We start from the raw sequence: 26,963 nt of genomic DNA, 5'->3' as shown, positions 1-26,963 counted from the left end.
ATCCTCTGGGTGCTCTGGTTTCCCTTACAAGTTCAGGTGAATTGGGTAAGCTAAATTGTCCATAGTGTATGTGTGTGATTGAGTGTGTATGGGTGTTTCCCAGTGATGGGTTGCAGCTGGAAGGGCATCCACTGCAAAAAAACATATAGATAAGTTGGCGGTTCATTCCACTGTTACCCCAGATTAATAAAGGGACTAAGCCGAAAAGAAAATGAATTAATGCAATTATACACAGTAAATAGTAATGCAGGGTTTCTCAACCATGTTCAACCACATTTTCCATGTCTCTGTACCCAAACACACCTAATTCAGATCATCAGCACATTAGCAGAGACTGAAAGACCTGTAATGGGTGTGACAGACAAAGGAGACATACAAAACATGCAGTGTTGATGGTCCTCCAGGAACGTGGTTGAGAAACGATATTGCAATATTATAGCCCTTTAAGAAGTTGGCTTAATTGATTGGCTACAAACCACTGTTGTCCAGTGACTTTCCTATTTAACCTAACTTAGTGCACCTAATTAACTACATTAGGCAACCCAGGCTCATTCTGAAACGTATCGCTATATACGTTTTTGGAGAGCACCAAATACATCACAGGAGCTACGCTTTTTTGCAGATTTTGTTTTCGCGACTCAACCAGAGGCCGCTGTGTACGCTCAGATCTTAAATTTCTCTCGCAAGTGCCATTTGTGCCTGCAGTTCTTGCGTAAATCCACCAGAGGTCGCTGTTGACTGACCGGTTGACTGACCCAACCTCCTCCTTCCCTAAACCCAACCAATAGTGTTTAAAAAGCACCGATTGACCAGCACCCATCACTTCCATAACCCAACCAACAGTTTTGAAAAAAGCAATCAATTTCACCACATCCTCACTCTGTTATTTACTTGTTTGGTTTTTTTTTTTTTTTTTTGCCTTTTGTTTTTGTCTTATTTTTGGAACCGTTCTTCGCCGGACTCAAACCCCGTCATGGTGGTCAATTCCTCTTTGCATCAAGTCTGCCTACATACAATGCGAGCTATTGGACAAACTGGTAACAGTGGAAAAGCTGTCCATATGAATGTAAGCAGTCAGCTGGTAATCGTGAAAAGGAACAGCATCATACCGCCCTGTAGCGTTCGTTTTAAAGATGAAATGCAGCCATAAGTACTGGCTACATAATTCGCGATTTCCAGAAATGTATGTAGGGCTATGTTTTCACAATGAGCCTATGTTGACATTAAGCCTTTAAATTGCACGTTCATCTGAATACTAGTATTGTGCAAAATAACTAGTAAAATTTCATGTACCATCATCTTGGCAAAGACAAAAAATAAAAAAGATTTGTATTAAATTTATTATGTTTATAAATGTGTTGAAAAAAATTCCATCAATTTCCATCAAACGGCACTTGAAAATATTTTACAATTCTTAAGGTGTAACCAAAAATAGTGAATCCATGGCATCCCTTTGTCAGCTTTAGTTTAAAGAGCACAGCTTCTCCTGATGGCTTATTTGTAATAACTAACCGCAGTGAGTCCAGCAGCATTGTTAGCGTGAGTGTGTTTGTGTGTGTGTGCGGATCATATTCATTCAGTGTGTAATTTGGCAGCTGAGGGCGGCCACGGGAAATGAATGAATGTTCTCCGTGCCAGGAGTTTCATCCATAAGCTCCCCAAAGCGCTGAAACAGACGTGATTTAGCACCTTTTACCTTCGCCTCTCTCCCCTCCACAGGCCACAGCATTCATCCTACTGTCAGCAGCCTGCTTCGTCAGCATTATATGAGTGTGTGTGTTTGTGTCTGTGTGCTTCCATAGAGGAGGATATAAGTGCAACAGTGTGTAAGGTGTAGTGACAGCTTAATAACAGAAGGATGAATAGCGGATATGTGTGTAGCATATGGATAAAACAGATTTCCCAGAATAGCTAGGTGGCTAATAGGGTGTCTGCCTCATCACTGTTCAGTCTGAGGAGGGTTTAAAAATAAAGTGAATTAAAAGATTGAATAGATGGCTTTGTAGTGTTTCTGTCTGGAGAGTGTGTGAGAGAAGGAGTGGAATCTGTTGGGAAAGTAGTCTAATTATGAAGCTGAGGTATACCAACTACTAAACTATATCTCACTTTTAAGGCTTCCCTGCTGAAAAATCCAGCTTAAACCAGCCTTGGCTGGTTTTAGCTGGTTAACCAGCCTGGTTTTAGAGGGGTTTTGGCCACTTTCAGGCTGGTTTCCAGCCATTTCCAGCCTGGTCTTAGCTGGTCAGGCTGGAAAATGACCAGCTAAATCCAGCTAAAACTAGCTTGACCAGCCTGGTTTAAGCTGGGCATAGCTGGTTTTGGCTGGGCTTCCCACCTGGCAAGGTGGTCAAGCTGGTTGATTAATTATTGACTTAATTATTCATTTACTTATTTATTCATTATTCAATAATATTTTGGATCCATTTCAAATGTTTACTTCTGTATAGTTATGTTATAACATCTTTGTATTTTCCTGCATTGACTTCTGTAATGCTTTGCTGGCTGGAGTTTCAAAGGCTACCCTAAAAAATGTACAATTAGTACAAAATTCAGCAGCTAGAATTCTGACTAGTACCATGCAAGAGAGCATAACCCCTATTTTAAAAAAAATCTGCACTGGCCTCCTGTCAGATTTGGAATTGATTTTAAAATCCTCATGCTTACGTACAAGACCTTCAATGGTCTAGCACCACAAGATTTATCTGAGCTTTTAATCCCATACACTCCTAGACGTGCTTTACGCTTGTCTGATGCTGGTCTTTTAACTGCTCAGTCAACATGGCTAAAATCCATGGGAGACTGGGCATTCTCTTCATTGGCCCTTAAATTATGGAACTCTTTACTCTCTGATATTCGCAATGCAGAATCCCTGAGTATTTTTAAATGATCTCTGAAAACGTACTTTTTTATGGTAGCTTTTATTTGATTTTATTTGACTTTTATGTGATTTTTAGAGCCAAATAGTTAATAGAAAATAAAATGTAGAAAAATAAATAGTTGTTTGTTTATTTATTTATTTGTTTGTTTGTTGGTTTGTTTGTTTTAAATTTTATTTATTTATTCATTATTAGACGCTACTTTTGAAGGCACTATATACATTTAATATTATTATAAATAAATATTTATTATTATAAATATTTGTTTATGTGATCTATTTACTTATACATCTTATTATTAGATGCTACTTTTAAAGGTTCTATATAAAAATAAAGTTTATTATTATTATTATTATTATAAATCAATAAATAAATGTAGTATTATTATTAATATTATTATTATTATAAATATTTATTTATTTATTTATTCATTATGAGATGCTACTTTTAAAGGTGCTATATAAAAATAAAGTTTATTATTATTATTATTATTATTATTATTATAAATAACTATTATTATTATTAATATTATTATTATTATTATTATTATTATTATTATTATTAATATTATTAAATGTATTTATGTATTTATTTATCATTAGATGCTACTTTTAAGGCACTATATAAAAATAAAGTTTTTATTATTATTTAATATTATTATAAATATTTATTTATTTATTTATTTATTATTTGATGCTAATTTTAGAGGTGCTATATAAAAATACAGTTTATTATTATTATTATTATTATTATTATTATTATTATTATAAATAATTATTTATTTATTTATTATTCAATAATATTTTGTATCCATTTCAAATGACTACTGTATAATAAGTATATAAGGTCTGAAAATGTATCTTCAAAATTTCTAATAAAAGCCATTTGTCATTTACAGGACATAAAAAAATAAATAAATAAATAAAATTCTACTAATGCTTTGCTTCTTAGACTTTTATACACCTGAAACTTGTCTATAGCGCTTGTTCACTGCTGCTCTTATATTTGTGTAAATTGCTTCCTTGTCCTCATTTGTAAGTCGCTTTGGATAAAAGCGTCTGCTAAATGACTAAATGTAAATGTAAATGTAAATAAATTAAAATTACATTTCAATTAAATGCAATTGCATTATGATTTATGTCGGAAACAAGTTTGTTACGTTTTTATTTACTCACAAACAGATTTGTTTAGGTGAAGAGAAAAAGGTGAATGTATATAAACCAGAGACCGATAAAGCGCAGCTGTGGGGGAGCAGGTGGTTTTTTTCATTGCGGATATTTCAGCTCCACAATACGACTCTCTCGAGCTCTCAATCACCCTTATGAGGTCACAGCATACAGCTGTTCAGAAGCATTAAAATTTACAGCGGTTTTCGGGGAACATGTGGTTTTTGTGAAAACATGTGTTCACATCACAACATTGGGCTTTGAAAAAGTAGTACCTGCACGCTGTAGAATGCTCTTTAAAAAGACTACTTATTACCAATATATTATACGTCAGCACAAACTCAGTGTAATGTTTTTGGACACTTGATTGCATGGTATTTGTGGTTAAATGAACGTGTATGGCAGCCTAAATTATAGCTTTCTGTGGATGCAAGTTGATATTAAATGCCATTGGATGACATTTAGAGTGCTTTTGATGCACTTAAGTATATCATTATACAGTATGTAATTTCATAATCCTGCTGTAATTGAAATATGGTTGAAGTGTGCTGATATATTATTATGGTAAACTGAAATATAAATGTAATGTGATTTCAATGATAACTTGAATACTTTATTAAGCTTTATTAGTTATTACAAATATATAACTATTTAGTAAAGTTGATAACACTTTAAAATAATGGTCCATTAGTTAACCTCATTGTTAATGTGTTTACTAACATGAACACACTGTTAATACATTCATTACAGTATTTATTCACCTTGGTTAACTTTGTTAATGTTATTTAAGTTGAACTGATGTTGCATTAACTAATGTTAACAAGCAGAACTTTTTTATGATGAATTAGTTAATGTTGATCTATGATTAATAAATGCATTACAAGACAAGTCAGGCTTAGTTAATGTTAGCAAATACATGAACTGACATTGACTAATCAACCATTATTCTAAAGTGTTACCGTAAAGTTTGTAGACAAAATTTAGTGTTGACCTGTGATTTCAAGTTTTGCACTGTTTTGTAAAGGTTTGCATCCACACGACTATGACATCTACAAGCCGTCAAAACAGAGCATTTTTAAAATGTTTTCGATTGTAAATGCTGTTGTTTTGTTTGAATATTGACAAACAAAAATGCAAACCATTGAAAATGAATGCGTTACTTTCCATCAATCTCTGACTGTTTTTTTGACGCCCTCTCACACTATTTTGTAACTTTTTGATTTAGTGGCTAATTATTATAAATCTGTATCATTTCATTCGTACATTTTAGCACAAGTTGCTCATCCCTGATAGGTTTAGGGGTGAGCAGTGTTGGTCAAGCTACTTGAAAAATGTAGTGAGCTAAGCTATTAGCTACTCTACTTAAAATTTCCCTGCTGAAAAATCCAGCTTAAACCAGCCTAGGCTGGTTTGCTGGTTTTAGCTGTTTGACCAGCCTGGTTTTAGAAGGGTTTTGGCCATTTCCAGGCTGGTTCCCAGCCATTTCCAACCTGGTCTTGGTCAGGCTGGAAAATGAGCAGCTAAATCCAGCTGAAACCAGCTTGACCAGACTGGTTTAAGCTGGACATAGCTGTCTAGGCTGGTCGAGCTGGTTTTAGCTGGTCATTTTCCAGCCTGACCAGCTAAGACCAGGCTGGAAATGGCTGGAAACCAGCCTGGAAATGGCCAAAACTCCTCTAAAACCAGGCTGGTTGACCAGCTAAAACCAGCCAACCAGCCTAGACTGGTTTAAGCTGTTTTTTTCAGTAGGGGTAGCTTAACAAAACTAAAAGCTACCATCTGGGAAATATTGCAAGCTAAGCTAAAAGCTACTTGGCAAAAGTAGCTTAGCTACATCTAAGCTATTTTTGCAATTTTCATTTTTAAATCGAAACAACTTAAAGGGCAGCGACGCGGGGGCGCAGTAGGTAGTGCTGTCACATCACAGCGAGAAGGTCGTTGGTTCAAGCCTTGGCTGGGTCAGTTTGCATTTCTCTAAGGAGTTTGCATGTTCTCCCTGCGTTCGCATGGGTTTCCACTGGGTGCTCCGGTTTCCCCCACAGTCCAAAGACAAGCGGTACAGATGAATTGGGTAGGCTAAATTGTCCGTAGTGAACGAGTGTGTATGGATGTTTCCCAGTGATGGGTTGCAGCTGAAAGGGCATCTGTTGCGTAAAACATGCTCTGGATAAGTTGGCGTTTTATTTCACTGTGGCCACACCGGATCAATAAAGGGACTAAGCCGACAAGAAAAGGAATGAATGAATAAATGAATGAATGAACGAACTTAAAGGGCACCTATGATGAATATCATCTTTTTTAAGCTGTTTGGACAGAACTGTGTGTAGGTATAGTGTGTCCACAGTCATTTTGGGGTGATATAAACACAATAAGCCTATTGGCTGTTTTTTTTTATTAAAGAGGAGTGTTAAATGTCCCATTCTCTCTTCAGGTTGTTTCAATTCAGATAAAATAATGCACATTTCAAAGCACTCCATGATACCTTTAAGTATGTGAATCACAAGTTCACACTCACATTGAGTACAATTGAGCACACTTCTTTTTCTTCACAAGAGTAGTCATCTTTAGAGTTTGATCTTAATTCATAGACTAACACAATTGGTTGAGTATTTTGGAGACTCCGTAAGGAAACGTGTCACTAAAGCAGTCACACTTGTTTTAATTGCTTGCTCTGAATCCAAACCCTTTTCCATTTTCCCCCATTTTCGCATTGTATTATTTGGCTCAGAAAATCAGTCATCACGGTGACCACCTAGGTAATGTTTCAACAAGGGCAAAAATGGAAAGAACTGCTTGACTTTTCCCCTCATGTTGTTCCTTTAGTTTTACCACCAAAATATCGTCCCTGAACTGAACACTATATTTAACACACATATTTCGTATCTGCTCCACTTATCTTTACCCTATTGAAAAAAAACCTGAAATGCTCTGTGAGATAGAGAAGGATGAGCTCCTCAGCACTCTCTCTCTCTCTCTCTCTCTTCCCTCTCTCTTTCTATTTCTCTCTCTCCGTAGGGAGGGGATCTTGTTTCTGTGGCGCCTCGGAGACTCATTGTTTGTCTCCACTCCGTCCTCCTGCTCTCTCCATCTCTTTCTTCATTTTGCTGTCTTAACACTTTCTCGTTCGACTTAAAGGGATCATTCACTCAGAAATGTTCATTCTGTCAGCACTGACTGTTATTTTCATTTTTTTTTTAAACTGTGTAACTCAAAAGGTGAAATTTTGAACAATATACTTCTACCCATTTCCATACAAAAATTATAAATGGGAACTCTCTCTCAAATGAAACATAGATCTTTAATGATTTATAGCCAGGCTCATATTGTGTGATTTTGGCTACAATTTTGGTTACCTGAGACTGTTTTTGAAAATCCTTAACCTGTTAGCCAGCACTCAATTTTGGGGATTTACACCTACCTAGCTTTAAATAGTACAAGTTCCTGACTACAGTAAGCTACAAACATTAGGTACAATTGGAAATAAGACACTTTGAGCTTTACTGTGGTAAAAGGAGAAGTTACAAGCTAAAAAATATAAAACGTTATACTTTATTAAGTCATGAGAAAAAATTGTATTGTGTTCAATATTTGTTTTCCATGTACAAACACAGGAAAACATTAATGTAATGTCCTAGAAAAAATGACTTGAAAGCCAAGTATTTCATGAGTTTATATTTCAAATTTGATGAAGATAGCATGCAAAATGAGATTTCTGTAAAACGTTTTCTGAGGCTATGTTGATGTCCTTCTCTCCTTCATCGTCAGAGGCACTTTCTCAAAAATGATCTTCCTAAGTTAAAACAATTAATTAACAGTTGCTGAATAATTTGGTCTACATTCACAGTTCATGTATCTTTAGAAAGACACTCTGCACTTTATTATTCATCATTTAGAGTTTATAATGCTCAAAATGAAAAAAAATTATAGATGCTTAAGTAATGTAAAAAAATTGCACCTCACCAAACATTTTATTATTTCATAAACAAATATATGAAATCAGTCCTGGACCAACAGAGAAAAGTAACAGATCAAAAGCCACACATCTCCTGAGTATATGTTTTAAATTTGATGTCAATATCATGCAAAATGCAATTTCTGGAATTATTTTTCTGAGACAATGTCTTGTGATTTTCTCCCTCTCCTTGTTTGTAGAGAAGCAGTCTGATGACCACACGTACTGAAGGTTTCACGTACCACTCATTTTTTAATTGCAAAATAATAAGCAAAAACGTATAGTATGAATGATTTATTTGAGCACAAGAAGTACATAGGGTCAATTGGGAAGTCCAGTGCATATGCAACAAAAAAGTCTTAAAAGAGTTGTTTGAAGTGCTTGAAAATCTGTTCATGGGAATTTGCTGCTGCTTGAAATCCATTCCATCGCAAAGATTCAGCTACATGACCAAAAAACAGAATTAGGATTCTATAGTAAACAACTGTATTTCCCCCCTTGAGTAGCCAAATGCGAAGAATTTATACCCCATTTTGAAAGTACAACATACTCAAATAAGTAGTGTAATCTGTGTTTCGATGTGATCTGGTTCTATGACTACTGGTGTGGGTTGCTGTATGGTTTAAATATATATATATAGCTACAGAATTTTCTTTATGCGTGGATTACTCAATTAGCTGGATTTGTTTATTGATGATTTGACATGATCCAGGATCATTTCGTTCCTCCAAACTTATCCAAGAGTTGTTGTTGTAACAGTTCTTATAGCTCAAACCTGCTCAGGAGTAGGCTTATTTCATGGAAACAGGATTAGAACGGGTCATTTCAAGCAAAGGTAATACTAAAAGTATGTACTAAATGCTGATGTTTTCTTACAGTAGTAACCTATAGATTACAAACACTGGGGAAAATCAGTGCCGCCCCATCCAACAGGTAATATAGGCGGTCGCCTAGGGCCCCGCATTTCTTGGAGGTCCCCACGAGCACTCCTCTTGAATATTTAATGAGAATGCAATCACAAGGATGAGCCTGTACGTTTAAATCGTGAACAATGAGCATTGCACAATGCACACACCCCAATAAATGCGATACAATTAAAAAACTATGGTGAGAAAAACCTCCACATTAAATTAAAAGAGTAGCTCTGTATAATTCATACATGACAAATAACTGAAAGCGATAATAAATACACAACAACAGTATGAATAAAAGCAGAAAATATTAGAAACATACCAAGCAGCACCACACTCTATTTTGCGTAACATTGCCCTCGGTCGGCTATTGAGTAAACTAGAATGTTGTAACGTATTCCTACACAGATTTCACATATCTCTTCAAATTGCTCACGTTTGATATAAAACCAAAAAAGTGTCTTAAAGTCATAAGGAATATAACCTCACAAGTGTTGTTGCTAATTTTAAACGATATTATTCTAATCTTAATTTGAAATGAAAACAGCATCTTTCCAAATCCAAAAAAGGGAAGAAAAAAAGCAGAGAAAGAAAAGCAAGCTCAAAGTAAAGGTATGTTCTGCTATGCATAAGACATTATTAGTGTAGTATTAGGACTTGTTTTAATAAATTAAATGATGCCCATGATCACAATGTGTGATATGTGAGAAAAATATAGGCCACATTCAGCATGTTTCATTAAACAATCAAATAATCATATTTCCCACTAGTTCACCCTACTTTAAAAAAAATAGGTTTCCCCCTCATTTTGTCAAAATTAAATTTTACCCACTGTCCAACATCTAATGCATAGTTTTGTTTGTATAAATTCCTGTATGAAAACAAGCTAAAATGTCTCCTACATTTTAGTTATTTATGCATAAAGTTGTATGTTTTTTATTTACAAAAAAAAAAAAAAAACTAAAATTTTTTAAATGAGTTTTCTGGTTTGCAAACTTATTTGTTTAAATCTGAGTAAATAATTTTACATATGTATTATAGGTTAAATAATAAAAATAGTAAATAAATAAATAAATTTATATATAAATAGAAGTTTTTAAAAAATATATAAATAAAACTGTTATGCAATCTACACACCCCCAGTGCTTCAAAGAGAACATTTATTTATATGATTATTTAATATGATTTTAATATGAGTTTTTAGATACAAATGCATACTATTTAAAAATTCCGACCCAGTTTTAGTAAAATTTGTGTATGATAATGGACATGGCCAATATTCTAATTTTTTTTTTTTAAGGAAAGGGATAATAATTTTTGCAGTAATGCACACATTTTGACAGATAATATGCCGGTGATTTGATGCTTTGCAAAAGTTGCAGACATCTTTACCAATATCAAAATTAATTTAAACAGCCATTTATTAAGAAACTTGAACAGGCCTACTATAATGAAGAAAATAGTGTTAGCATTTCACTCATAGATAAATATGAATTGATCGAAGGAGCTGAAAAGAAGTTTGAAATGCACTCTTAATTTTTTTCCAGGACTGTAGATGATTTTTTCTTTCTTTTAAAGCCACATCATGTATAAGTGTCATGTGTCTTGTCATTGACCTTCTCCTATTAGACAGGCTTGAAAATAATTCATTCCTAAACTCATCTCAGATTTGGTGTGTCGTATAAGTGTTTGTGTGTCGTGTGCGCCGCATCCCTCACCCGGGGTATGGATTTCATTTTAAACCCCTTCTCTGCTGGGAGCAACAAATCATGGCAATTAGGCAGATGTGGACGAGGTTATGCTATGCATTATTAATCAGTCTGGTCATTAGCACCCCCAGAAAGCAGATCTTATATCAGTAGGCCTGTGCCAGGCCTCTTTAGCTTAGCACAGGCTTTAGCAGCAAGAGTTTAGATGGAGATCTGAGGCCAAAAGTGGTTAACCCTCTGGTGGGCAGTTTTCCAAAAAATGAATTTATCCGGAGGATTGGGTTAAACCGGGGTAAAGTGTATGTGATGGGCTCAATATGTTAGCGTTATGTCTTTGTTTACATGTGGACACCCTCAGGAATTTGAAGTCTCTGATTGCATGCTGGGTTAATAGAAGGGCTTAGTTAAAAACGTCAGCCTAAAAATGTAAACCAGTTGTTTTGTTGAAGGAAAGCAAGTAAAGGGTTTGTAATTGCATTGGCATTAGCACGAGCGGCAGATGTTTCCTATGAAACTACACTGTAAAAAGGGATTAGTTACTTTAAGATAAAAAAGTGAGTAAACCCGTTGCCTTAAAAGTTACAAGTTGACTTTACTTTAAACTTTAACCTGTTAATTATGTACATAGTTTGATTGTGTAATAATTTTAAAGCAATGGGTTTACTCAAGTTTTAAAATAAAGTTAACTAAACCCTTTTTATTACAATAAAACAAAAAATGCAGGAGTTTGCTGCTAAAACAAGCTGCGTGTCTTCATATACTGTTATTTACTGAATTCAAATATTTTTTGTTGTTGTTAATTAACTTTTTGATTCTTCTCACTTTTCGTTTGTTTTTGATTTTCTTGTTTGGCGTTTCTTGGCAGTGGGTAGCACGTTCGCCTCACAGCAAAAAGGTCGCTAGTTTTCCCCTCGGCTGGGTCAGTTGACGTTTCTGTGTGGAGTTTGCATGTTCTCTCCGTGTTCACGTGGTTTTCCTCCAGGTGCTCCGGTTTCACCCACAAGTCCAAAGACATGCGGTACAGGTCAATTGGGTAGGCTAAATTGTCCATTGTGTATGTGTGTGAATGAGTGTGTGTGGATGTTTTCCAGTGATGGGTTGCAGTTGGAAGGGCATCTGCTGCGTAAAACATGTGCTGTATATGTTGGCCGTTCATTCCGCTTTGGCGACCCCAGATTAATAAAGGGACTAAGCCGGAAAGAAAATGAACGAATGAATGATACAAATTAGCAGTTTTTTTTTTAGAGATGTCTACACTAATCCAGATAAATTTGAAAATACATTATTATCCAAAAAAAAAAAAGATCTATATTATTGTTTTCAATTCTTTAAAAAAAAAAAGGTCATCCCACACTAAAATGACTGAAAATGCTTTTGTTCATGTACTGCGCATGTGCACAGACGTAAGACGATTTTACCTTTTTCATATCCATCTGCCACTTATTTACTTTCCATCTCTTTGAAAATTCGCAGCAAAATGTTGAAGCAACATTAGCTCGCAGTAAACATTCCATGTCATTGGCAAAATGGAGCATGTACAAATTGATATTAATCTTTAATAAAGCTGTCAAAGCAGTCAGCATCCGCTTTACTGTGTCATCCACCATGTAACCTGAATTGGTCACGTGATTTTGTCACATGACTAATTTGTGTCATCGTTTTTAAACAGCCTGTTTTCAGAAATATCCACTTTGGACAGCATTTTCAATGATACATTTTCATTTCCTAAAAATGCAGTAAGGATGGTAGACCGAAACGAAAAAGAAAAAAAGCATTTTTAAATGAAAATATAATAGTGTGGACAGTAGTAAAGGATGTGAAATTTATTTACGGTAATAGTAATAGTTCACTTTATGCTTTCTTAAGTAAAGTTTATTAATAAACTAATTTCAGATCACCTGCTTATAATTGACCATGGCTGGTCCTGCATTAGCCAACACATGATTTACAAATTCTAACACACTATAAATATCCAGAGTTTCCCTCATGTTCTCCGGTTGTTTCCCACAGTCCAAAGACATGCGACATAAGTGCACTGACTAAACCAAATTGGCTCTATAGATGAGCTCTTAGTCAGGCTTCTACCTATGCCTTTCAGTCGGCTGTTTATCTTTCCATATCAATCCCTACAATCTGTCTTATGTCCTAAATAAACAAGGGGGAGTTCTCGAGACTTACCTGAGCTCAAATTGCCCTCTCACCCTTCAAATGGGAGGGAGCCCCAAGCTCAGTGATCTTCTAAACTCAGGTCTCTCTCCTGGGACAGCATGCCAAACACACTTTATTATCAATCATCAGTTAAGTGAGAACTCTTGAATCATGTGCAGTACAGAAGCAAAAGACATTTTGTAGACTATTTACAGACTTTACCATCATTTCACAACTACATTCTATAATCACCACATGTCTAATTGCGATGAATGACTTAATGCTTGATTTGCATGAGTTTTAGCATTTAAAAGCCCGTCCTTGAGCTGTTAGCGCTGAATGTGTCAACTCTGTGCTGCTGACCACCTGTTAGCGCTGCCGCTGTTTCCAGATCATGTCTTTAATTCGAGTTTGTGCTCTGTTGTAATTGGCTACATGCCGCTTCACTGACCCCGGGTCAGCCGCTCACCGTCATGAGTCACAGCACAGACAGGATTACAGCTGAGCACAGTCACCCCGGAGGCCCAATTACTGCTTGTTTAAACAGTGGCATCGACTGATCCCAGATCAGCGTGGAAGCTCACAGAGAGGTCACCGAGTCCACCCGGCGCTGGTTTGAATTTCGCCGCTTTTCACTGATCCAGGGACTGAAGTGGATTTTGCTGAGTCGGCAGAAGTGTTTGAGTGACTTGACAAAAAGAAACACTTATCATTTCCCAGGTGTTTGAGGGCAGATGGGAGCAGAAATGATGGGTGTTTGAGATGAGTGTGTAGGCTGGAGAGTTTTGCTGAGTTGGAGGTTGTGTGTGTATCTGTTTGTTTAATAGCTGTAGTTAAAGGCATGATTAATATGCGGTGTAGGCAGAGTGACAGAGGTGCATGTGTCATCAGAGCTGTGCTGTGTGTAGTAGGACTCTGTTTAATATGCCCATGTGTGTTCTCATACAACTGTGAACTGTTGTTATGCGGCAGAAGATAATGCAGGATCATTGTTTATTCTCGGGGTGTGTGGAAATAATAGTAAGGCTGTAGGATTTGTTGTGTTGCAGAGCTTTTCATTGTCTGGGACTTTTTGTTTATGAATTTTGATTTATGTTTGTATGTGCTTGTGGTTCAATCCAATCATTAATTAGTTTGTTCATGTTTTTCATATAAATATTTTTTATTAAATATTTATATATTTTTTCAACTCATTTGTTTTTTTTTTTATTTATTTATTCAGTTAGTTTTTTTCTTTTTGTTCCTCATTCATTTGTTTCTTTTTAATTTTTTTGTTCATCTGTTTTTGAAGTTCAAGTTTAATGCTTTAATTAATATTTTTTTCTTTCGTTTACTTCTGTTTGTTTTCTTCAGTCATGTTCATTTTATTGTTCATTGTTATTTGTCCTTTTTTGTTTTCTTTGTTCTTTTATGTTTTTTTTCAATGTTTAACTTGTTTGTTTGTTTTTATTGGACTTCTTTCTTTCATTCATTTCTGTTTTGTAGTTTGTTTTATTTGTTCATTCACATGTTTTTATTGTTTATTTGTCTCAATTTTTGTGGGTCATGTTTCATTTTTTAATTATGTTTTCCTTTCATTTACTTCTGTTTGTTTTCTTGAATCACGTTCATTTTATTGTTCATTGTTATGTTTTCTTTTTTGTTTTCTTTGTTAGTTTATGCTTTTGATCATTGCTTAATTTGTTGGTTTGTTTTCATTGGACTTAACTCTTTAATTCATTTCTCTTCAGTAGTTTGATTGTTTTATTTGTTCATTTACATGTTTTTATTGTTTATTTGTTTGTCTCAATATTTGGGGTTCACGTTTAATGCTTTAATTAATTTTCCATTTCATTTACTTTCTATTTGTTTTCTTCAATCACGTTCATTTTATTGTTTATTGTTATTTTTCTTTTGTTTTCTTTGTTCATTTATGTTTTTGTTCATTCCTTAATTGTTCTGCTGCTGCAGCTCATCTGTTTCAAGGTCAGATATGTTGTATGTTCAGAGATGCTCCTCTGTAGACTTCTATTGCAACAAGTGGATAATTGTGTTACTGTTGTCTTTATATCCGCTAAACCAGTCTGGACAATCTCCTCTGACCTCTGCCATTTTTGTCCACGGAACCATTTTCGTGTTTTGTTTTTCTGATCATTCTCTGTAAACCCTCCAGATAGTTTTGTTTGAAAAAGCCAGTAGATCAGCAGCTTCTAAAATACTCAAATCAACAAATTACCATTTGTAGTTTCACTTAAATCATCTTTCTTGACAATTCTGATGCTCTTTTTTCAAAATTAGGTTGTTTTTATTTTGTTTGTTTGTTTTCATTGGACTTAATTTTTTCATTTCTCATTAGTAATTTTATTGATTTATTTGTTCATTCACGTGTTTTTATTGTTTGTTTGTCTTAATTTTTGGTGTTCACATTTAATGCTTTAATTATTTTTTCTTTTCATTTAGCTTTGTTTGTTTTCTTCAATCACGTTCATTTTATTGTTCATTTCTTTATTGGCTTGTTATTTTTGTCTGTTTTTTGTTCCGTTTTAATGTTCATATTTGTTACATTTGTTTGGTCTGTTTTTATTGTATTTATTTATTTTTCTTTCTTTCTTTCTTTCTTTCTTTCTTTCTTTCTTTCTTTCTTTCATTTTTCTCCTTTCTTCTTTTCTTCCTTCCTTATATACAATTTCATCAGTACTCACGCCATGTCCTTGCTGACATTTTCTCTCTATACATCATAATCCAGTCTGTCATTTCGCTGGCATTTCACTGAGCCTCTGGAGGCCAGCCAATCACACCAACACTACCAGACTTAACCACACACACACACATACAGAGAGGGAGGGAGAGAGCTCCACAAGGCACAGATTAAAGATGATGAATAGGTGTGTAATGGCAGAAGCGTTAACCCCACAGCCTCGACGCTCAGATTCATGGCCCACCATATAACTAATGACTTCATCAATAGCCCAAGGACTACGGAAAGGTGGTGTTCATCAACACGGTTATCCGTTAACAAGTCGTGACACAAGTTTCCCCACATGAACCCAAAAAATATGTATAATATGCAGTCTTGTGGATTTTAGACAAACACATTGCATTCAGCTGCAGAACTTCTTCGTTTGAATGGAGTGATAGCAAAGCTTATGTCTGGCATCCCAAGAAGCCCAGCAGTGTTTACAGTCATTGTTTAAACTTCTTGCAATGGTTTAATCTGGTTTTATTTGTTACCATAGTGAAGTAACACACAACAGCACAATGCATCTGAGACGTAGGAGATTAAAAGGTAAACAATCTCTGGCACACAGTCTTAGTACAGAAGCTGGAACCTATAATATAGCAACAAGTATGAGTTAGAAGCACTGTGAGGAGGCCGTTTGAGTTAAGTGAACACTCTGTGATGTTTAAGAAACCAGTATGAGATTATTGAGGCTTTGAGCTTTGTGACATGGTGTATTATTCTTATGGAAGTGACTCTGGAAGACTGTGGTGTTTAAATAATGTTCACAAGACATTTAGAGTGTGCTAAGAGATTATTCGTCTGCACCTTCACACCACCACTAGTCTGAACTGTTAATTCAAGAGAGGATGCATTCATGCTTTCATGTTGTTTACACCGAATTCTGAACCAATCATTTGAATGTCACAGCAAAGACTCATAAGGCAATCTTTTGTTGTCCAGTTTCGGTGATCTTGTTTGAATTGCTAACTCTGTCTGTACTTCTTAGCTGTCACTGCACTTTTTTCTTCTGCATCTGTTTCAAGTTTTGATGTGATGTATGGTCAGTGATGCTCCTCTGCAGACTTCTGCTGCAACAAGTAGTTAATTGTGTTACTTTTGTCTTTATATCATCTGAACCAGTCTGGACAATCCCCTCTGACATCTGGCAATTTTGCCCACAGAACTATTTTTGTGTTTTGTTTTTCAGATCATTCTCTGTTTCGCTTGGAAATCCCAGTAGATCAGCAGCTTCTAAAATACCTAAATCCACAAATATGGAACTTGTAGTTTCACTTAAATCATCTTTCTTTACAATTTTGATACTCATTTTAAAACATAAAAAAAAAACACCAGTAGGACACAGGCTGTCCTCTCCATGTGCACCAGACACCTTCCTATCAATATTCCATGTTTTTGGAAATATTATACGATACTTAGTGCACTACACTCAGGTGAGTGGGGTTTACAAACCACAAAAAATCCAAATTCTAAACTAAATTAGTCATAGCATTCACACTGCTGCTTTCTGATGATTTTAAGTGCCTCTTTCATACTCACTTGTAAGTCGCTTTGGAAAAAAAGCATCTGCTAAAAGAATAAATGTCAGTGTAAAAATATTTTCTTAACCTTGTTTGCATGTATGAATGATTGGCTAATTGAATTTTTGCATTAATAAGCAGCTGAGATAATTATAATAATGTGGCTAGTAAGTGCATTTTTCATTGCCACAAACATTCAAAATGGTGAAAACAGCCATTGAAAGAAAATACTTTAATCTCTCTGCATGTGTGATCCAGCTTTTTGTATTGTTTTATTTGGCTTAAAGGTGCAGTCTGTACGTTTGACACCCAGTGGGTGAACTAGGTAGTGCACCCCTAGTTCAAAACACATGCAAATGCAGGTTGCCAGATTGACAACACCAACAGCATTGGCCTGCCTGACGTCAAGCCTAAAGGCTGATTTATGTAGTGTTCTAAATAAAATCAATGGCATGCAATAAAATAAATATTTTCCATATTAAAAGGATCCTATGTTTTTTGGCCTAACCAACACCTGAAATTTTTTATTTTAGAAACGGCTTCTATTTCTTGCAGCTGAACAACAGAGAACTGGCAATGATCTTCTCAGGTACACCTCATGTGCTTTATTCAGTTTTAAATGCTAATAATGTGAGTCTGAATGCCAATTTACATGACATTTATTGCCATACTACTGAAAGCAGCAGCAGATAGTTCACCTCATGTCTTGAAAACAAAAGAAATCATTTGAAACTGTGACTCAGTGCAAATCAACACATATCAGTGATTCAACATGTACATGTTTTATTGTTAAAGAGGTTTAATGTGTATTAATTAGATTATAAACCTTACCATTTTGCTGGAGTGCAGTGAGTGCACTATTCAGTGCTTCTGAATGGCTGTATTTAAATTTCTGTCATGTTTCATCTGGTGCAAACAGCCCAATTGCTTATCATTGCAAATCTCGTCACATAGCGTGTTATTAGGACACAGGGTTACAATGTAACCTGTTAACCTAATATTTATGTTTGTAATATATTATTTTCTAATTTAAAACCTTCTCATGTGGAACTCTGAATCTGTGTCTTATTTCAGAGGCTGTTACTGACCACCAGAGGTCGCATTTCGGTCATGGATGCACACTTTAAGAGCCTTCCTGATTGAATGAAAGAAATATGCTGTTTTCCACAAAGGCAACATGAGGTGCTGAAATATAATTGGCTAAGCATTTGGGTGGGTTAAAGGGTCCAGAACAAAGACAGACGTTCTGGCATGTAGCTCACATTTTCAAAGCAGAATATCTGACTTCAGCATTGTTTTTCAGATTAACAGTAATGTTCACTTAGCATGTTTCTTAAATATCTGCAAACATATTATGGTTTTTTTTGCTTTAGAAAAGTCAAAAGCTTACATTCAGCACCTTTAACAGTGACTTAATATATTAATAACATGCTTGCCTCAAACCAATGTCTAAATCACATTAGTTTGTTTTTGTTTTGTGACAAAGTTGATGTGAGGGTGGAGGGGATAAAAGAGAGAGTTCAAACAGACACGGTCAGACATGGTGTAAAGAATGGCGAAACACTGTTTGGGTTCGTGGGTGTGTGTTAAGCTATGAGCTTCTGTCTGTTCCATGACAGCATGATTAATGAAAAGTCTAATTAAGTGTGATTGCTGTGTTTTTATGTCCAGTGTGAATACATGTTGTGATTGGAGAGGGAATGAGAAAGAGTGAGAGATGGATTTACAAATCAAAACAACGCAGCACTGAGAGCTTTCTCTATTATGGCACTTAAAATCAAATGAAAAATGTGACTTCATCCAAAATAACAAAACAAATAACAACTCCCACTCAGGGATTTGGTGTGTTAGTGTTTAGGCACTTCAGAAATGACAAAATTTGTAGTAGATTTCTACTGGATTAGTGGAAGATTTCACTGTTAACAATGCTACAACTAAAACAACACATTTTTGAAAAATTATTCATAGATTTTAAAGCCATTCCTCCATTTTTAAGGTCACTTTAAGTATTATGTCAGAAAAATGACTGATGCTTCAGTGATTTGTCTGTAAAATTCTAAAAATGGAATTTAATTTGTCAGTAATTTAAACATTACTGGAAGAGCACAAGCAGTTTTTTCAGCATGTGTGTGTGTTCTCCTTCACGTCTATGAACCTTCAATAAGCAAGAGGAATGAAATAATGAAATATACAGAAATAATAGGATGAAAGGCTCTTTGTGCTGCCATTGGATTAATATTTCACACATTTGTGATTGAAGAGAACATGCAGAGTGTTGTAATTAGTTTTCTCCACAGCTCCTTGTAGTGGAGAGTACTGAACTATGACAGATCATTAAAGCACACACACAGGCGGAGAGAGATGATGGGGGACGTGATTGAGTTTGACAGCTGACGATAAGAGAGACACTGCTTCAGCGGTCGGTCAGTAATGAAATCTCTTCACAGGATCCCATGACACACAGGGAAAGCTGTTACGTGATATAAACAGCGCTGTCAGATCCATATTCACACGCGGTATGCATATGAGGTATGTGCGTGTTAGTTTTGCTTTGGGAAACATTTAATGGGATATTTTGTACGCTGAAGTGACAACTGAGTTATTTCATTCTGGTTGTGTTGTATTAATGCAGTATGACTTGTTTTATCTTACACTGGAAAGATACTGATAATTATTTTAGGCTTTAAGGTCAGTGTCTGTTTTAATTTTATGACCAATAAATAATTTTCAGACATAGTTTGTGAGGGTGTGTTCACATTTGGTTCAATTAAAACAAACTTTGGTGTGATTGTTTTGTTAGTGTGGTTTGTTTGAATAGGTTTGAACACTGACATTTGAAGTCTGGTGTGCACCAAGTAAATGTACAGAGACCGCTGAAAATATGTGTCTTAGGGTGCTTTCACACCTGCCTTATTTAGTTCGGATGAATTGCACTAGAGTTCGTTTTTCCCCTTTTGGTGCGGTTCATTTGTACAGGTGTGAATGTAGCAATCGCACTCAAATGCGTACTAAAAGCGAACCAAAAAGGGAACCCTGGAGCAGTTAGTTTGTGGTGAGAAGATGATCTGAACTAGAACAGACCCAACCGCAAGAACTACTGCGCCTTTTTGGACTAATCCAGCTGCTGCAGTCCAATGCATTGTGCTGAGGAGGTATGAAGAGGAAAAATTTTTGTTGACGCCACTTTACCAACAATTTTAAAGAGAGAGAGAGAGAGAGGGAAAAACATTACTTGATGGACCGTTGGTAATATTTCCGGAAGATGACCATGTCACAGTTTAGCTAAATTAATTCACGCCTCCTCCTGAAGTGACTTCCGATGCGCCTTCGCCGTTTGCAATGCATTAAAACATTGTTTTCCAGCCGCATTCATTCTCGAAATATATTTTCCCGCATGTTAATTCTGACCAATCGAAAAGCAGTTTCGAAAAGAAGTACGTTCAATAATATCTGGCCAATAAGTGATGTGGATTTTGTTGAATGATCACATTTTGGCTCTTTTCAACTGGTTCGGACCAAAGCAATTAGCGTGGTGTGAAAAGAAAAATGCTACAATGTATCATTTGTATCCCTTGGTCCGGACCAAATGAACCGAACCACAGATGTGAAAGCACCCTTAAGGTCTTTGCACACTGATATTTGAAATTTTGGATGCATTTCTTTCGTATTTATATGCAAAAAATTCATTACCTAAACAAAAACACCAAACATTTTGTTCGAGTCTGCTCAAGCATGATACTTTGTTCTCCTCTTTTTTATCTGAAGTAAAAAAAAAAAAGGAATAGGCTACATATTGTGTTCATTTAATACTAGCCTACACTTAGTACTAGCCTGCGATATGATTATCACGAAATGCAAAGTTTGTTTCAGGAAATCAGTGGAATTTTAATACATTGCTTTACATATTACTTGGGTAAACAAATCCTGAACAGAGACTGGCAGCACCTATAGACATTAAGGGCCCTAACATTCACCTGGTGCAATAAAACGCAAGCCGTGTTTGGCATGATTTGTTGCTATTTTCAGACCAGCGCAACCCTAGTTTTTCCATTTTGTGCCACGTTATTTAAATAGTAAATATATTTGCACCACTTTGTGAACTCATGGGTTTTCCAGTCTAGAAAGGAGGTGTGTTAAGGCGCATTGCTATTTTGAGGAACTAAAATAAACTGTGCCATTGACCAACTGAAAGTTGGTCTAAAGTCTAGCACGTAGCGCGTTAGTTGTACGCCTTAAACGCTTAGACGTTGTTTAATATACACAGGATGTACAGAAATACACAAATATCTTTACATATGAAAAAAATAAAGGATTAAAATGTTACAAAAATTATTATTTTTTACATAAATATAAAAACCACTGCCTCCATGCCTACTTCATCTTAGGGGGCTTTTTTCAGTTTATTCATGACAGTTTGCTTTTGTATAAAGTTCTTATTAGTAGTAGTAGTATTTATTATGTGCATATTTTTATTTGTTTTAATAAAAACAAGCTTAGATTTGTCCACCTGTCAGGTTTTGGATCATATGGAACGTAGGATGTGTGTTTGGATATAATTTTTGACCACACTCTGTTGTTCATTTATTTGTTTGCTAGAAATTAAAACTGAATTTAGACATAGTTTTGTAACAAATCTTTGCACAAACAAAATTAAATATGTAGGCTAATGGATGTCCGTGCGTACAACACTGTTTCCTTATTAAAAAAAAGTAAAGGGGGAAAGTATAGAGTAAAAGTAAAGTAAAGAGAAAGTAAAGTGGTCGAATGGAGGAGGCTCGTTCTTTTACCCCATGCCGCAGATGGTCTGTTTAACTGTTTTCTAGCTAATGAAGTGTTCAGTTTTTAAACTTACAAAGTCCATCATGTAAATAGCAAATGCTCCATGGCGCGACACAACAGATTCTTAAAGGGAATGGGAGATCAGACTGTTTTAATGCATGTTATGCTCAAAACACCATGCTTTCTATAATAATGTCTACTAAGTCAAATGTATGGGAGAGAGTCTGGGAGAATTGTACCAGTCACTGAATCCAGCATAGGGTTCTCAACTGTCCATCACATTCTGTCTTTATTTTATGAACTGTGTTTGTCATAAAGTTATCTGTAGCTCAAATGACGGCATTCTGTATTTAACTTTTTGCTTGTACGGTGGTTCTGAACTATCAAAACAACTCTCAAAGCCCTTTTTTGGATGTGAAAAGCAGAAAACATTGAAACCGGTTAGAATTTTTTTACGATGGATAAAAGTTTCGGAGGCAGTGTGTCAATATGATTGACACAACGTGAGGTCAAATTTATTTTTTAATGTGTAAAAATTACAGACAAAAATTTTTGATTCAGTTTGCAATAACTTTTAAGGTCTTTGCACACTGAAGTCTGAAATTTTTGTTTGCTTTTTTTTTTCATATTTCATATTTTTTCGTTTGCCACAATCTGTCTTTATGTTAATTTTAGGACTATGTTTGTCTTAAAATGATCTGTGTTGATCAAGTGATGGCATTCTGTATTTTGCCTTTCGCTTGTACGATGACTCTGAACTCTCAAAACACATCTCAAACACTTTTTGAACCTGATTTAGTTTTTTTACGATGGACAAATACGATTAACACAACGGGAGATTCAATTTATTTTTTTAACATGTGGAAATCTATTCATTCATTCATTTTCTTTTCGGCTTAGTCCCTTTATTAATCTTCTGTCATCACAGTGGAATGAACCGCCAACTTATCCAGCATTTGTTTTACGCAGTGGATGCCCTTCCAGCTGCAACCCATAACTGGGAAACATAAACACTCATTCACACACATACACTACGGCCAATTTAGCTTACCCAATTCACCTGTACCGTATGTCTTTGGACTTGTGGGGGAAACCGAAGCACCCGGAGGAAACCCACGCCAACACGGGGAGAACATGCAAACTCCACACAGAAATGCCAACTGTCCCAGCTGAGGCTCAAACCAGCGACCTTCTTGCTGTGTGGCGAATGTGCTAACCACTGCGCCACCGTGCAGCCACAGTGGAATGAACCGCCAACTTATTCAGCATATGTTTTACACAGCAGGTGCCCTTCCAGCCACAACCCAGCACTGGGAAACACCCATACATACACTACGGCCTATTTACAGTAGCTTTTTCAATTCACCTATAGTGCATGTCTTTGGATTGTGAAGGAAACCAGAGCATCCGGAGGAAACCCACGGTAACACTGGGAGAACATGCAAACTCCACACAGAAATGCCAACTAGCGACCAGGGCTCGAACCAGCAACCTTCTTGCTGTGAGGTGACAGCGCTACCCACTGTGCCACTGTGTTGCCCCGAATTCAGTTGATTTGTAGTACCTAATGTTGTATGCATTTCTCTCTCTCTCTCTCACTCTCTCTCTCTCTCTCTCTCTGTGTGTGTGCTTTTTGGTAGTTTTAAGCTAACAGTTACCAAACAAAAGATTCACCAATATATCTTTGTGTGCTTCATCAGATCCGTCCTGTCTGGTTTCCGCATCTCCGCATCTCCACCCACACATGTACACTTTCCTCATTCTCACCCGACACGCAAACACACACACATACACTTACACAAACTAAACCACCGTTGTGGGCGCTTGTCCTTTTAATCACACATCTCTGGTGTGATTGACTGCTCCTTTGGTGATGTAACAAAATCCCTGATCCCAGTGCTGCTGTAAGTCTCTGAACACTCATGCAGACACTGAGAGAGAGAGAGATAGATGGAGAGAGTGAGTCTTGTCATCCTCATTGAGCTTCATACATCTGTTCTGGAGTAGCTACAAAACTTTTTTAGTTTGGTCAAAGTGTCTGATTCTTTGCAGGGCGGAAAAATATATATACAGTTAAAGTCAGAATTATTAGCCCTTTGAATTATTATTTTTTTTAAATATTTCCCAAATAATGTTTAACAGAGCAAGGAATTTTTTACAGTATGTCTGATAATATTTTTTCTGCTGGAGAAAGTTTTGTTTATTTGTTTTAGTTCAGTTTGAATAAAAGCAGTTTTAAATTTTTTAAACACAATTTTAAAGACAAAATTATTAGCCTCTTTAAGCTATTTTTTTCCACTGTCTACAGAACAAACCATCGTTATACAATAACTTGCCTAATTACCCTAACCTGCCTAGTTAACCTAATTTACCTAGTCAAACCTTTAAATGTCACCTTAAGCTCTACAGAAGTGTCTTAAAAATATCTAGTCAAAAATTATTTACTGTCATCATGATAAAGATAAAATAAATCAGTTTTTAGAAATGAGTTATCAAAACTATTATGTTTAGAAATGTGTTGAAAAAAATCTAGACAGAAATTGGGGGAAAAAATCAACAGAGAGGCTAATAATTCAGGGGGGCTAATCATTCTGACTTTAACTGTATATGTTTACTGAAATTACACAAGCGCAGTGAGATATTACACACACATTTGGTCAGCTTACAAAGCCATGTGTGTGAGGGAATGGTGTTTATTTTTTTCTGAAAGCGTCTTAAAGTTATTTTAAAGAATTTATATGCTCAATTACTGTATATGTTCACGGACTAAGATGCAGATTCTAACCATAGTGAGTAGGAATGTGACGAGACACAAGATTGGGTTCACGAGAATGAGACAAGCTTTTTACACCATTCCTAAGAAATCCTTAATGATGCCACAGCCATATGCAGCCCAAGACTGATCACTCACTGAAGCTAAGCAGGGCTGAGCCTGGTCAGTACCTGGATGGGAGACCACATGGGAAAATTAGGTTGCTGTTGGAAGTGCTGTTAGTGAGGCCAACAGGGAGCACTCAACCTGCGGTTTGTGTGGGTCCTAATGCCTCAGTAAAGTAAAGTGGACACTATACTGTCAGTGAGTGCCGTCTTTCGGATAAGACATTTAACCGAGGCTCTCTGTGGCCATTAAAAATCCCATGGCACTTCTGTTAAAGAGTAGGGGTGTAACTCCTGGCCAAATTCCCACCATTGGCCCTTACCAGCCTCCCAATAATCCCCATCCACCAAATTGGCTCTATAACTCTCTTCACTCCACCAATATCTGGTGTGTGGTGTGCGCACTGGTGCTGTTGTCCTGTGGCTGTCGTTGCATCATCCAAGTGGATGCTGAACACTGGTGGTGGTGTGGAGAGACCCCACTCATTGTTGTGAAGCGCTTTGGGTGTATAGTCATACACAATAAATACACTATATAAATACAAACATTACATTAAATGAAATATATGAATGCAAAATAGTCTTTTATTTAACTAAAAAAAATCACAAAATGCAAAAAACTTAAGGTGATTTTTTTTTAAATCAACTTGTAATGAATGTTATTTTGCTGTAATTAAGGTCAGAAAAGGACATGCAAATACTGCAAAATATTTTGCTAATATGTGAATGGAAAATAGTTTTTATATGTAATTTTAAATATTAGCAAAATATTTGCTTATATTTGGTGAAAAAAAAGCAGTTACATCACACCCACTCAACCAACCGGCTAGCCTGGGTTGCCAGGTGTGTGCAAAGCACTTGATTTGCAGTTCAAATATAATCCTGCCTACAATTTTCAATACTATTTTCACCCTCACTCTCCACCATGCTAACATTACGATTCAAGAGACAACTTTTCACCCCGATGTGAAATCGTGACACGAGATCTCGTCACATCCCTGATAGTAAGTGAACATTTTCCGGTCACACTTTATTTTGATGGTTCGTTTGTTGAATTTAAGTTACATTGCATCTACATGCCAACTAATTCTCAGATTTTAAGTAGACTGTTTGATTGGGGTTAGGGTTAGTGTAAGTTGTCATGTACTTGCAAAGTTTCTTATAGTCAGTTAAATGTCTGTTGAAGGAGCATATCAACAGATATTAAGCAGACAGTCTACTAACACTCAAAAGGTCAAATTAAAGTGTTACCCATTTTCCACTTTCAACTCTTTTTTTCTTTTCTTTTCTTGGTTTGTTTGTTGTTTGTGGGTCAGTTACATGTATAAGAGATGTGTAAATGTTGAGTATTCACCTTAAAAGAGATACTAATTATGATTAATCCCTACAAAACATAATAATAGTTAAATACACAATTAAACAAATTATTTGTGATGTATTACTAAATGAATTAAAAAGTAACTTCAGAAAAACATTTGGATATAACATACTGTAATTTTCGAAGAATTTAACATACAATTTGTAATACCTTTGCATGTGTGTTTACAAGAGAAGACTGTTTAGTAGACTGATAGTTTACAAGGAAACTTTCTGTTTATTTTTTTACTGAAGCAACTATTAGGGGCGACAAGGTGGCTCAGTGGTTAGCACTGTCACCTCACAACAAAAAGATCATTGATTCGAGTCCCGGCTGGGCCAGTTAACATTTCTATGTGGAGTTTGCATGTTCTTCCCATGTTGATGTGTGTTTCCTGTGGGTGCTCCGTTTTCCTCCACAGTCCAAAGACATGTGCTATAGGTGAATTGAATAAACTAAATTGGCCGTAGTGTATGTGTGTAAATGAGTGTGTATGGGTGTCTCCCATTACTGGGTTGCAGCTGGAAGGGCATTAACTGCATAAGACATATGCTGAATATGTTGGTGAATCTCCCGTTTCACCACATCCCAAAGGTGCTCTATTGGATTGAGATCTGGTAATTGTGGAGGCCATTTGACTTCAGTGAGCTCATTGTCATGTTCAAGAAACTAGTCTGAGATGATTAATGCTTCATGACATGGCATTTTATCCTGCTGGAAGTTGCCAAAGGGATGGACATGGTCAGCAATAATACTCAGATAGGCTGTGGCGTTGATTATGCTCAGTTGATACTAATGGGCCCAAAGTGTCCCAAGAAAATATCCCCCTACGCCATTACACCACCACTACAAGCCTGAACTGTTGATGCAAGGCAGTATGGATCCACGCTTTCAAGTTGTTGACGCCAAATTTTGATCCCACAATCTGAATGTCGCAGCTGAAATTGAG

General features: G+C 36.0%; 1 protein-coding gene across 2 annotated transcripts in view; it reads left to right on the top strand.

Moving 5' to 3' along the window:
* The window catches only part of sulf2b (sulfatase 2b), a 371,838-nt gene that overhangs the window by 209,590 nt on the left and 135,285 nt on the right, over positions 1-26,963 (top strand). The window contains exon 1 of one of the 2 annotated variants that reach the window (XM_056449041.1): positions 19,363-19,530. The exons of the other annotated variant lie outside the window; for it this stretch is intronic. The gene's annotated coding sequence lies outside the window, so the exon portion shown is untranslated. Of the gene's footprint in view, positions 1-19,362; positions 19,531-26,963 lie in introns of those variants that run through there. 2 annotated transcript variants of the gene reach the window in all.

This window comes from Danio aesculapii, chromosome 23, assembly GCF_903798145.1.
Source record: "Danio aesculapii chromosome 23, fDanAes4.1, whole genome shotgun sequence".
Taxonomy (NCBI): Eukaryota; Metazoa; Chordata; class Actinopteri; order Cypriniformes; family Danionidae; genus Danio; species Danio aesculapii.
This window is presented reverse-complemented; position numbering and strand designations above follow the sequence as displayed.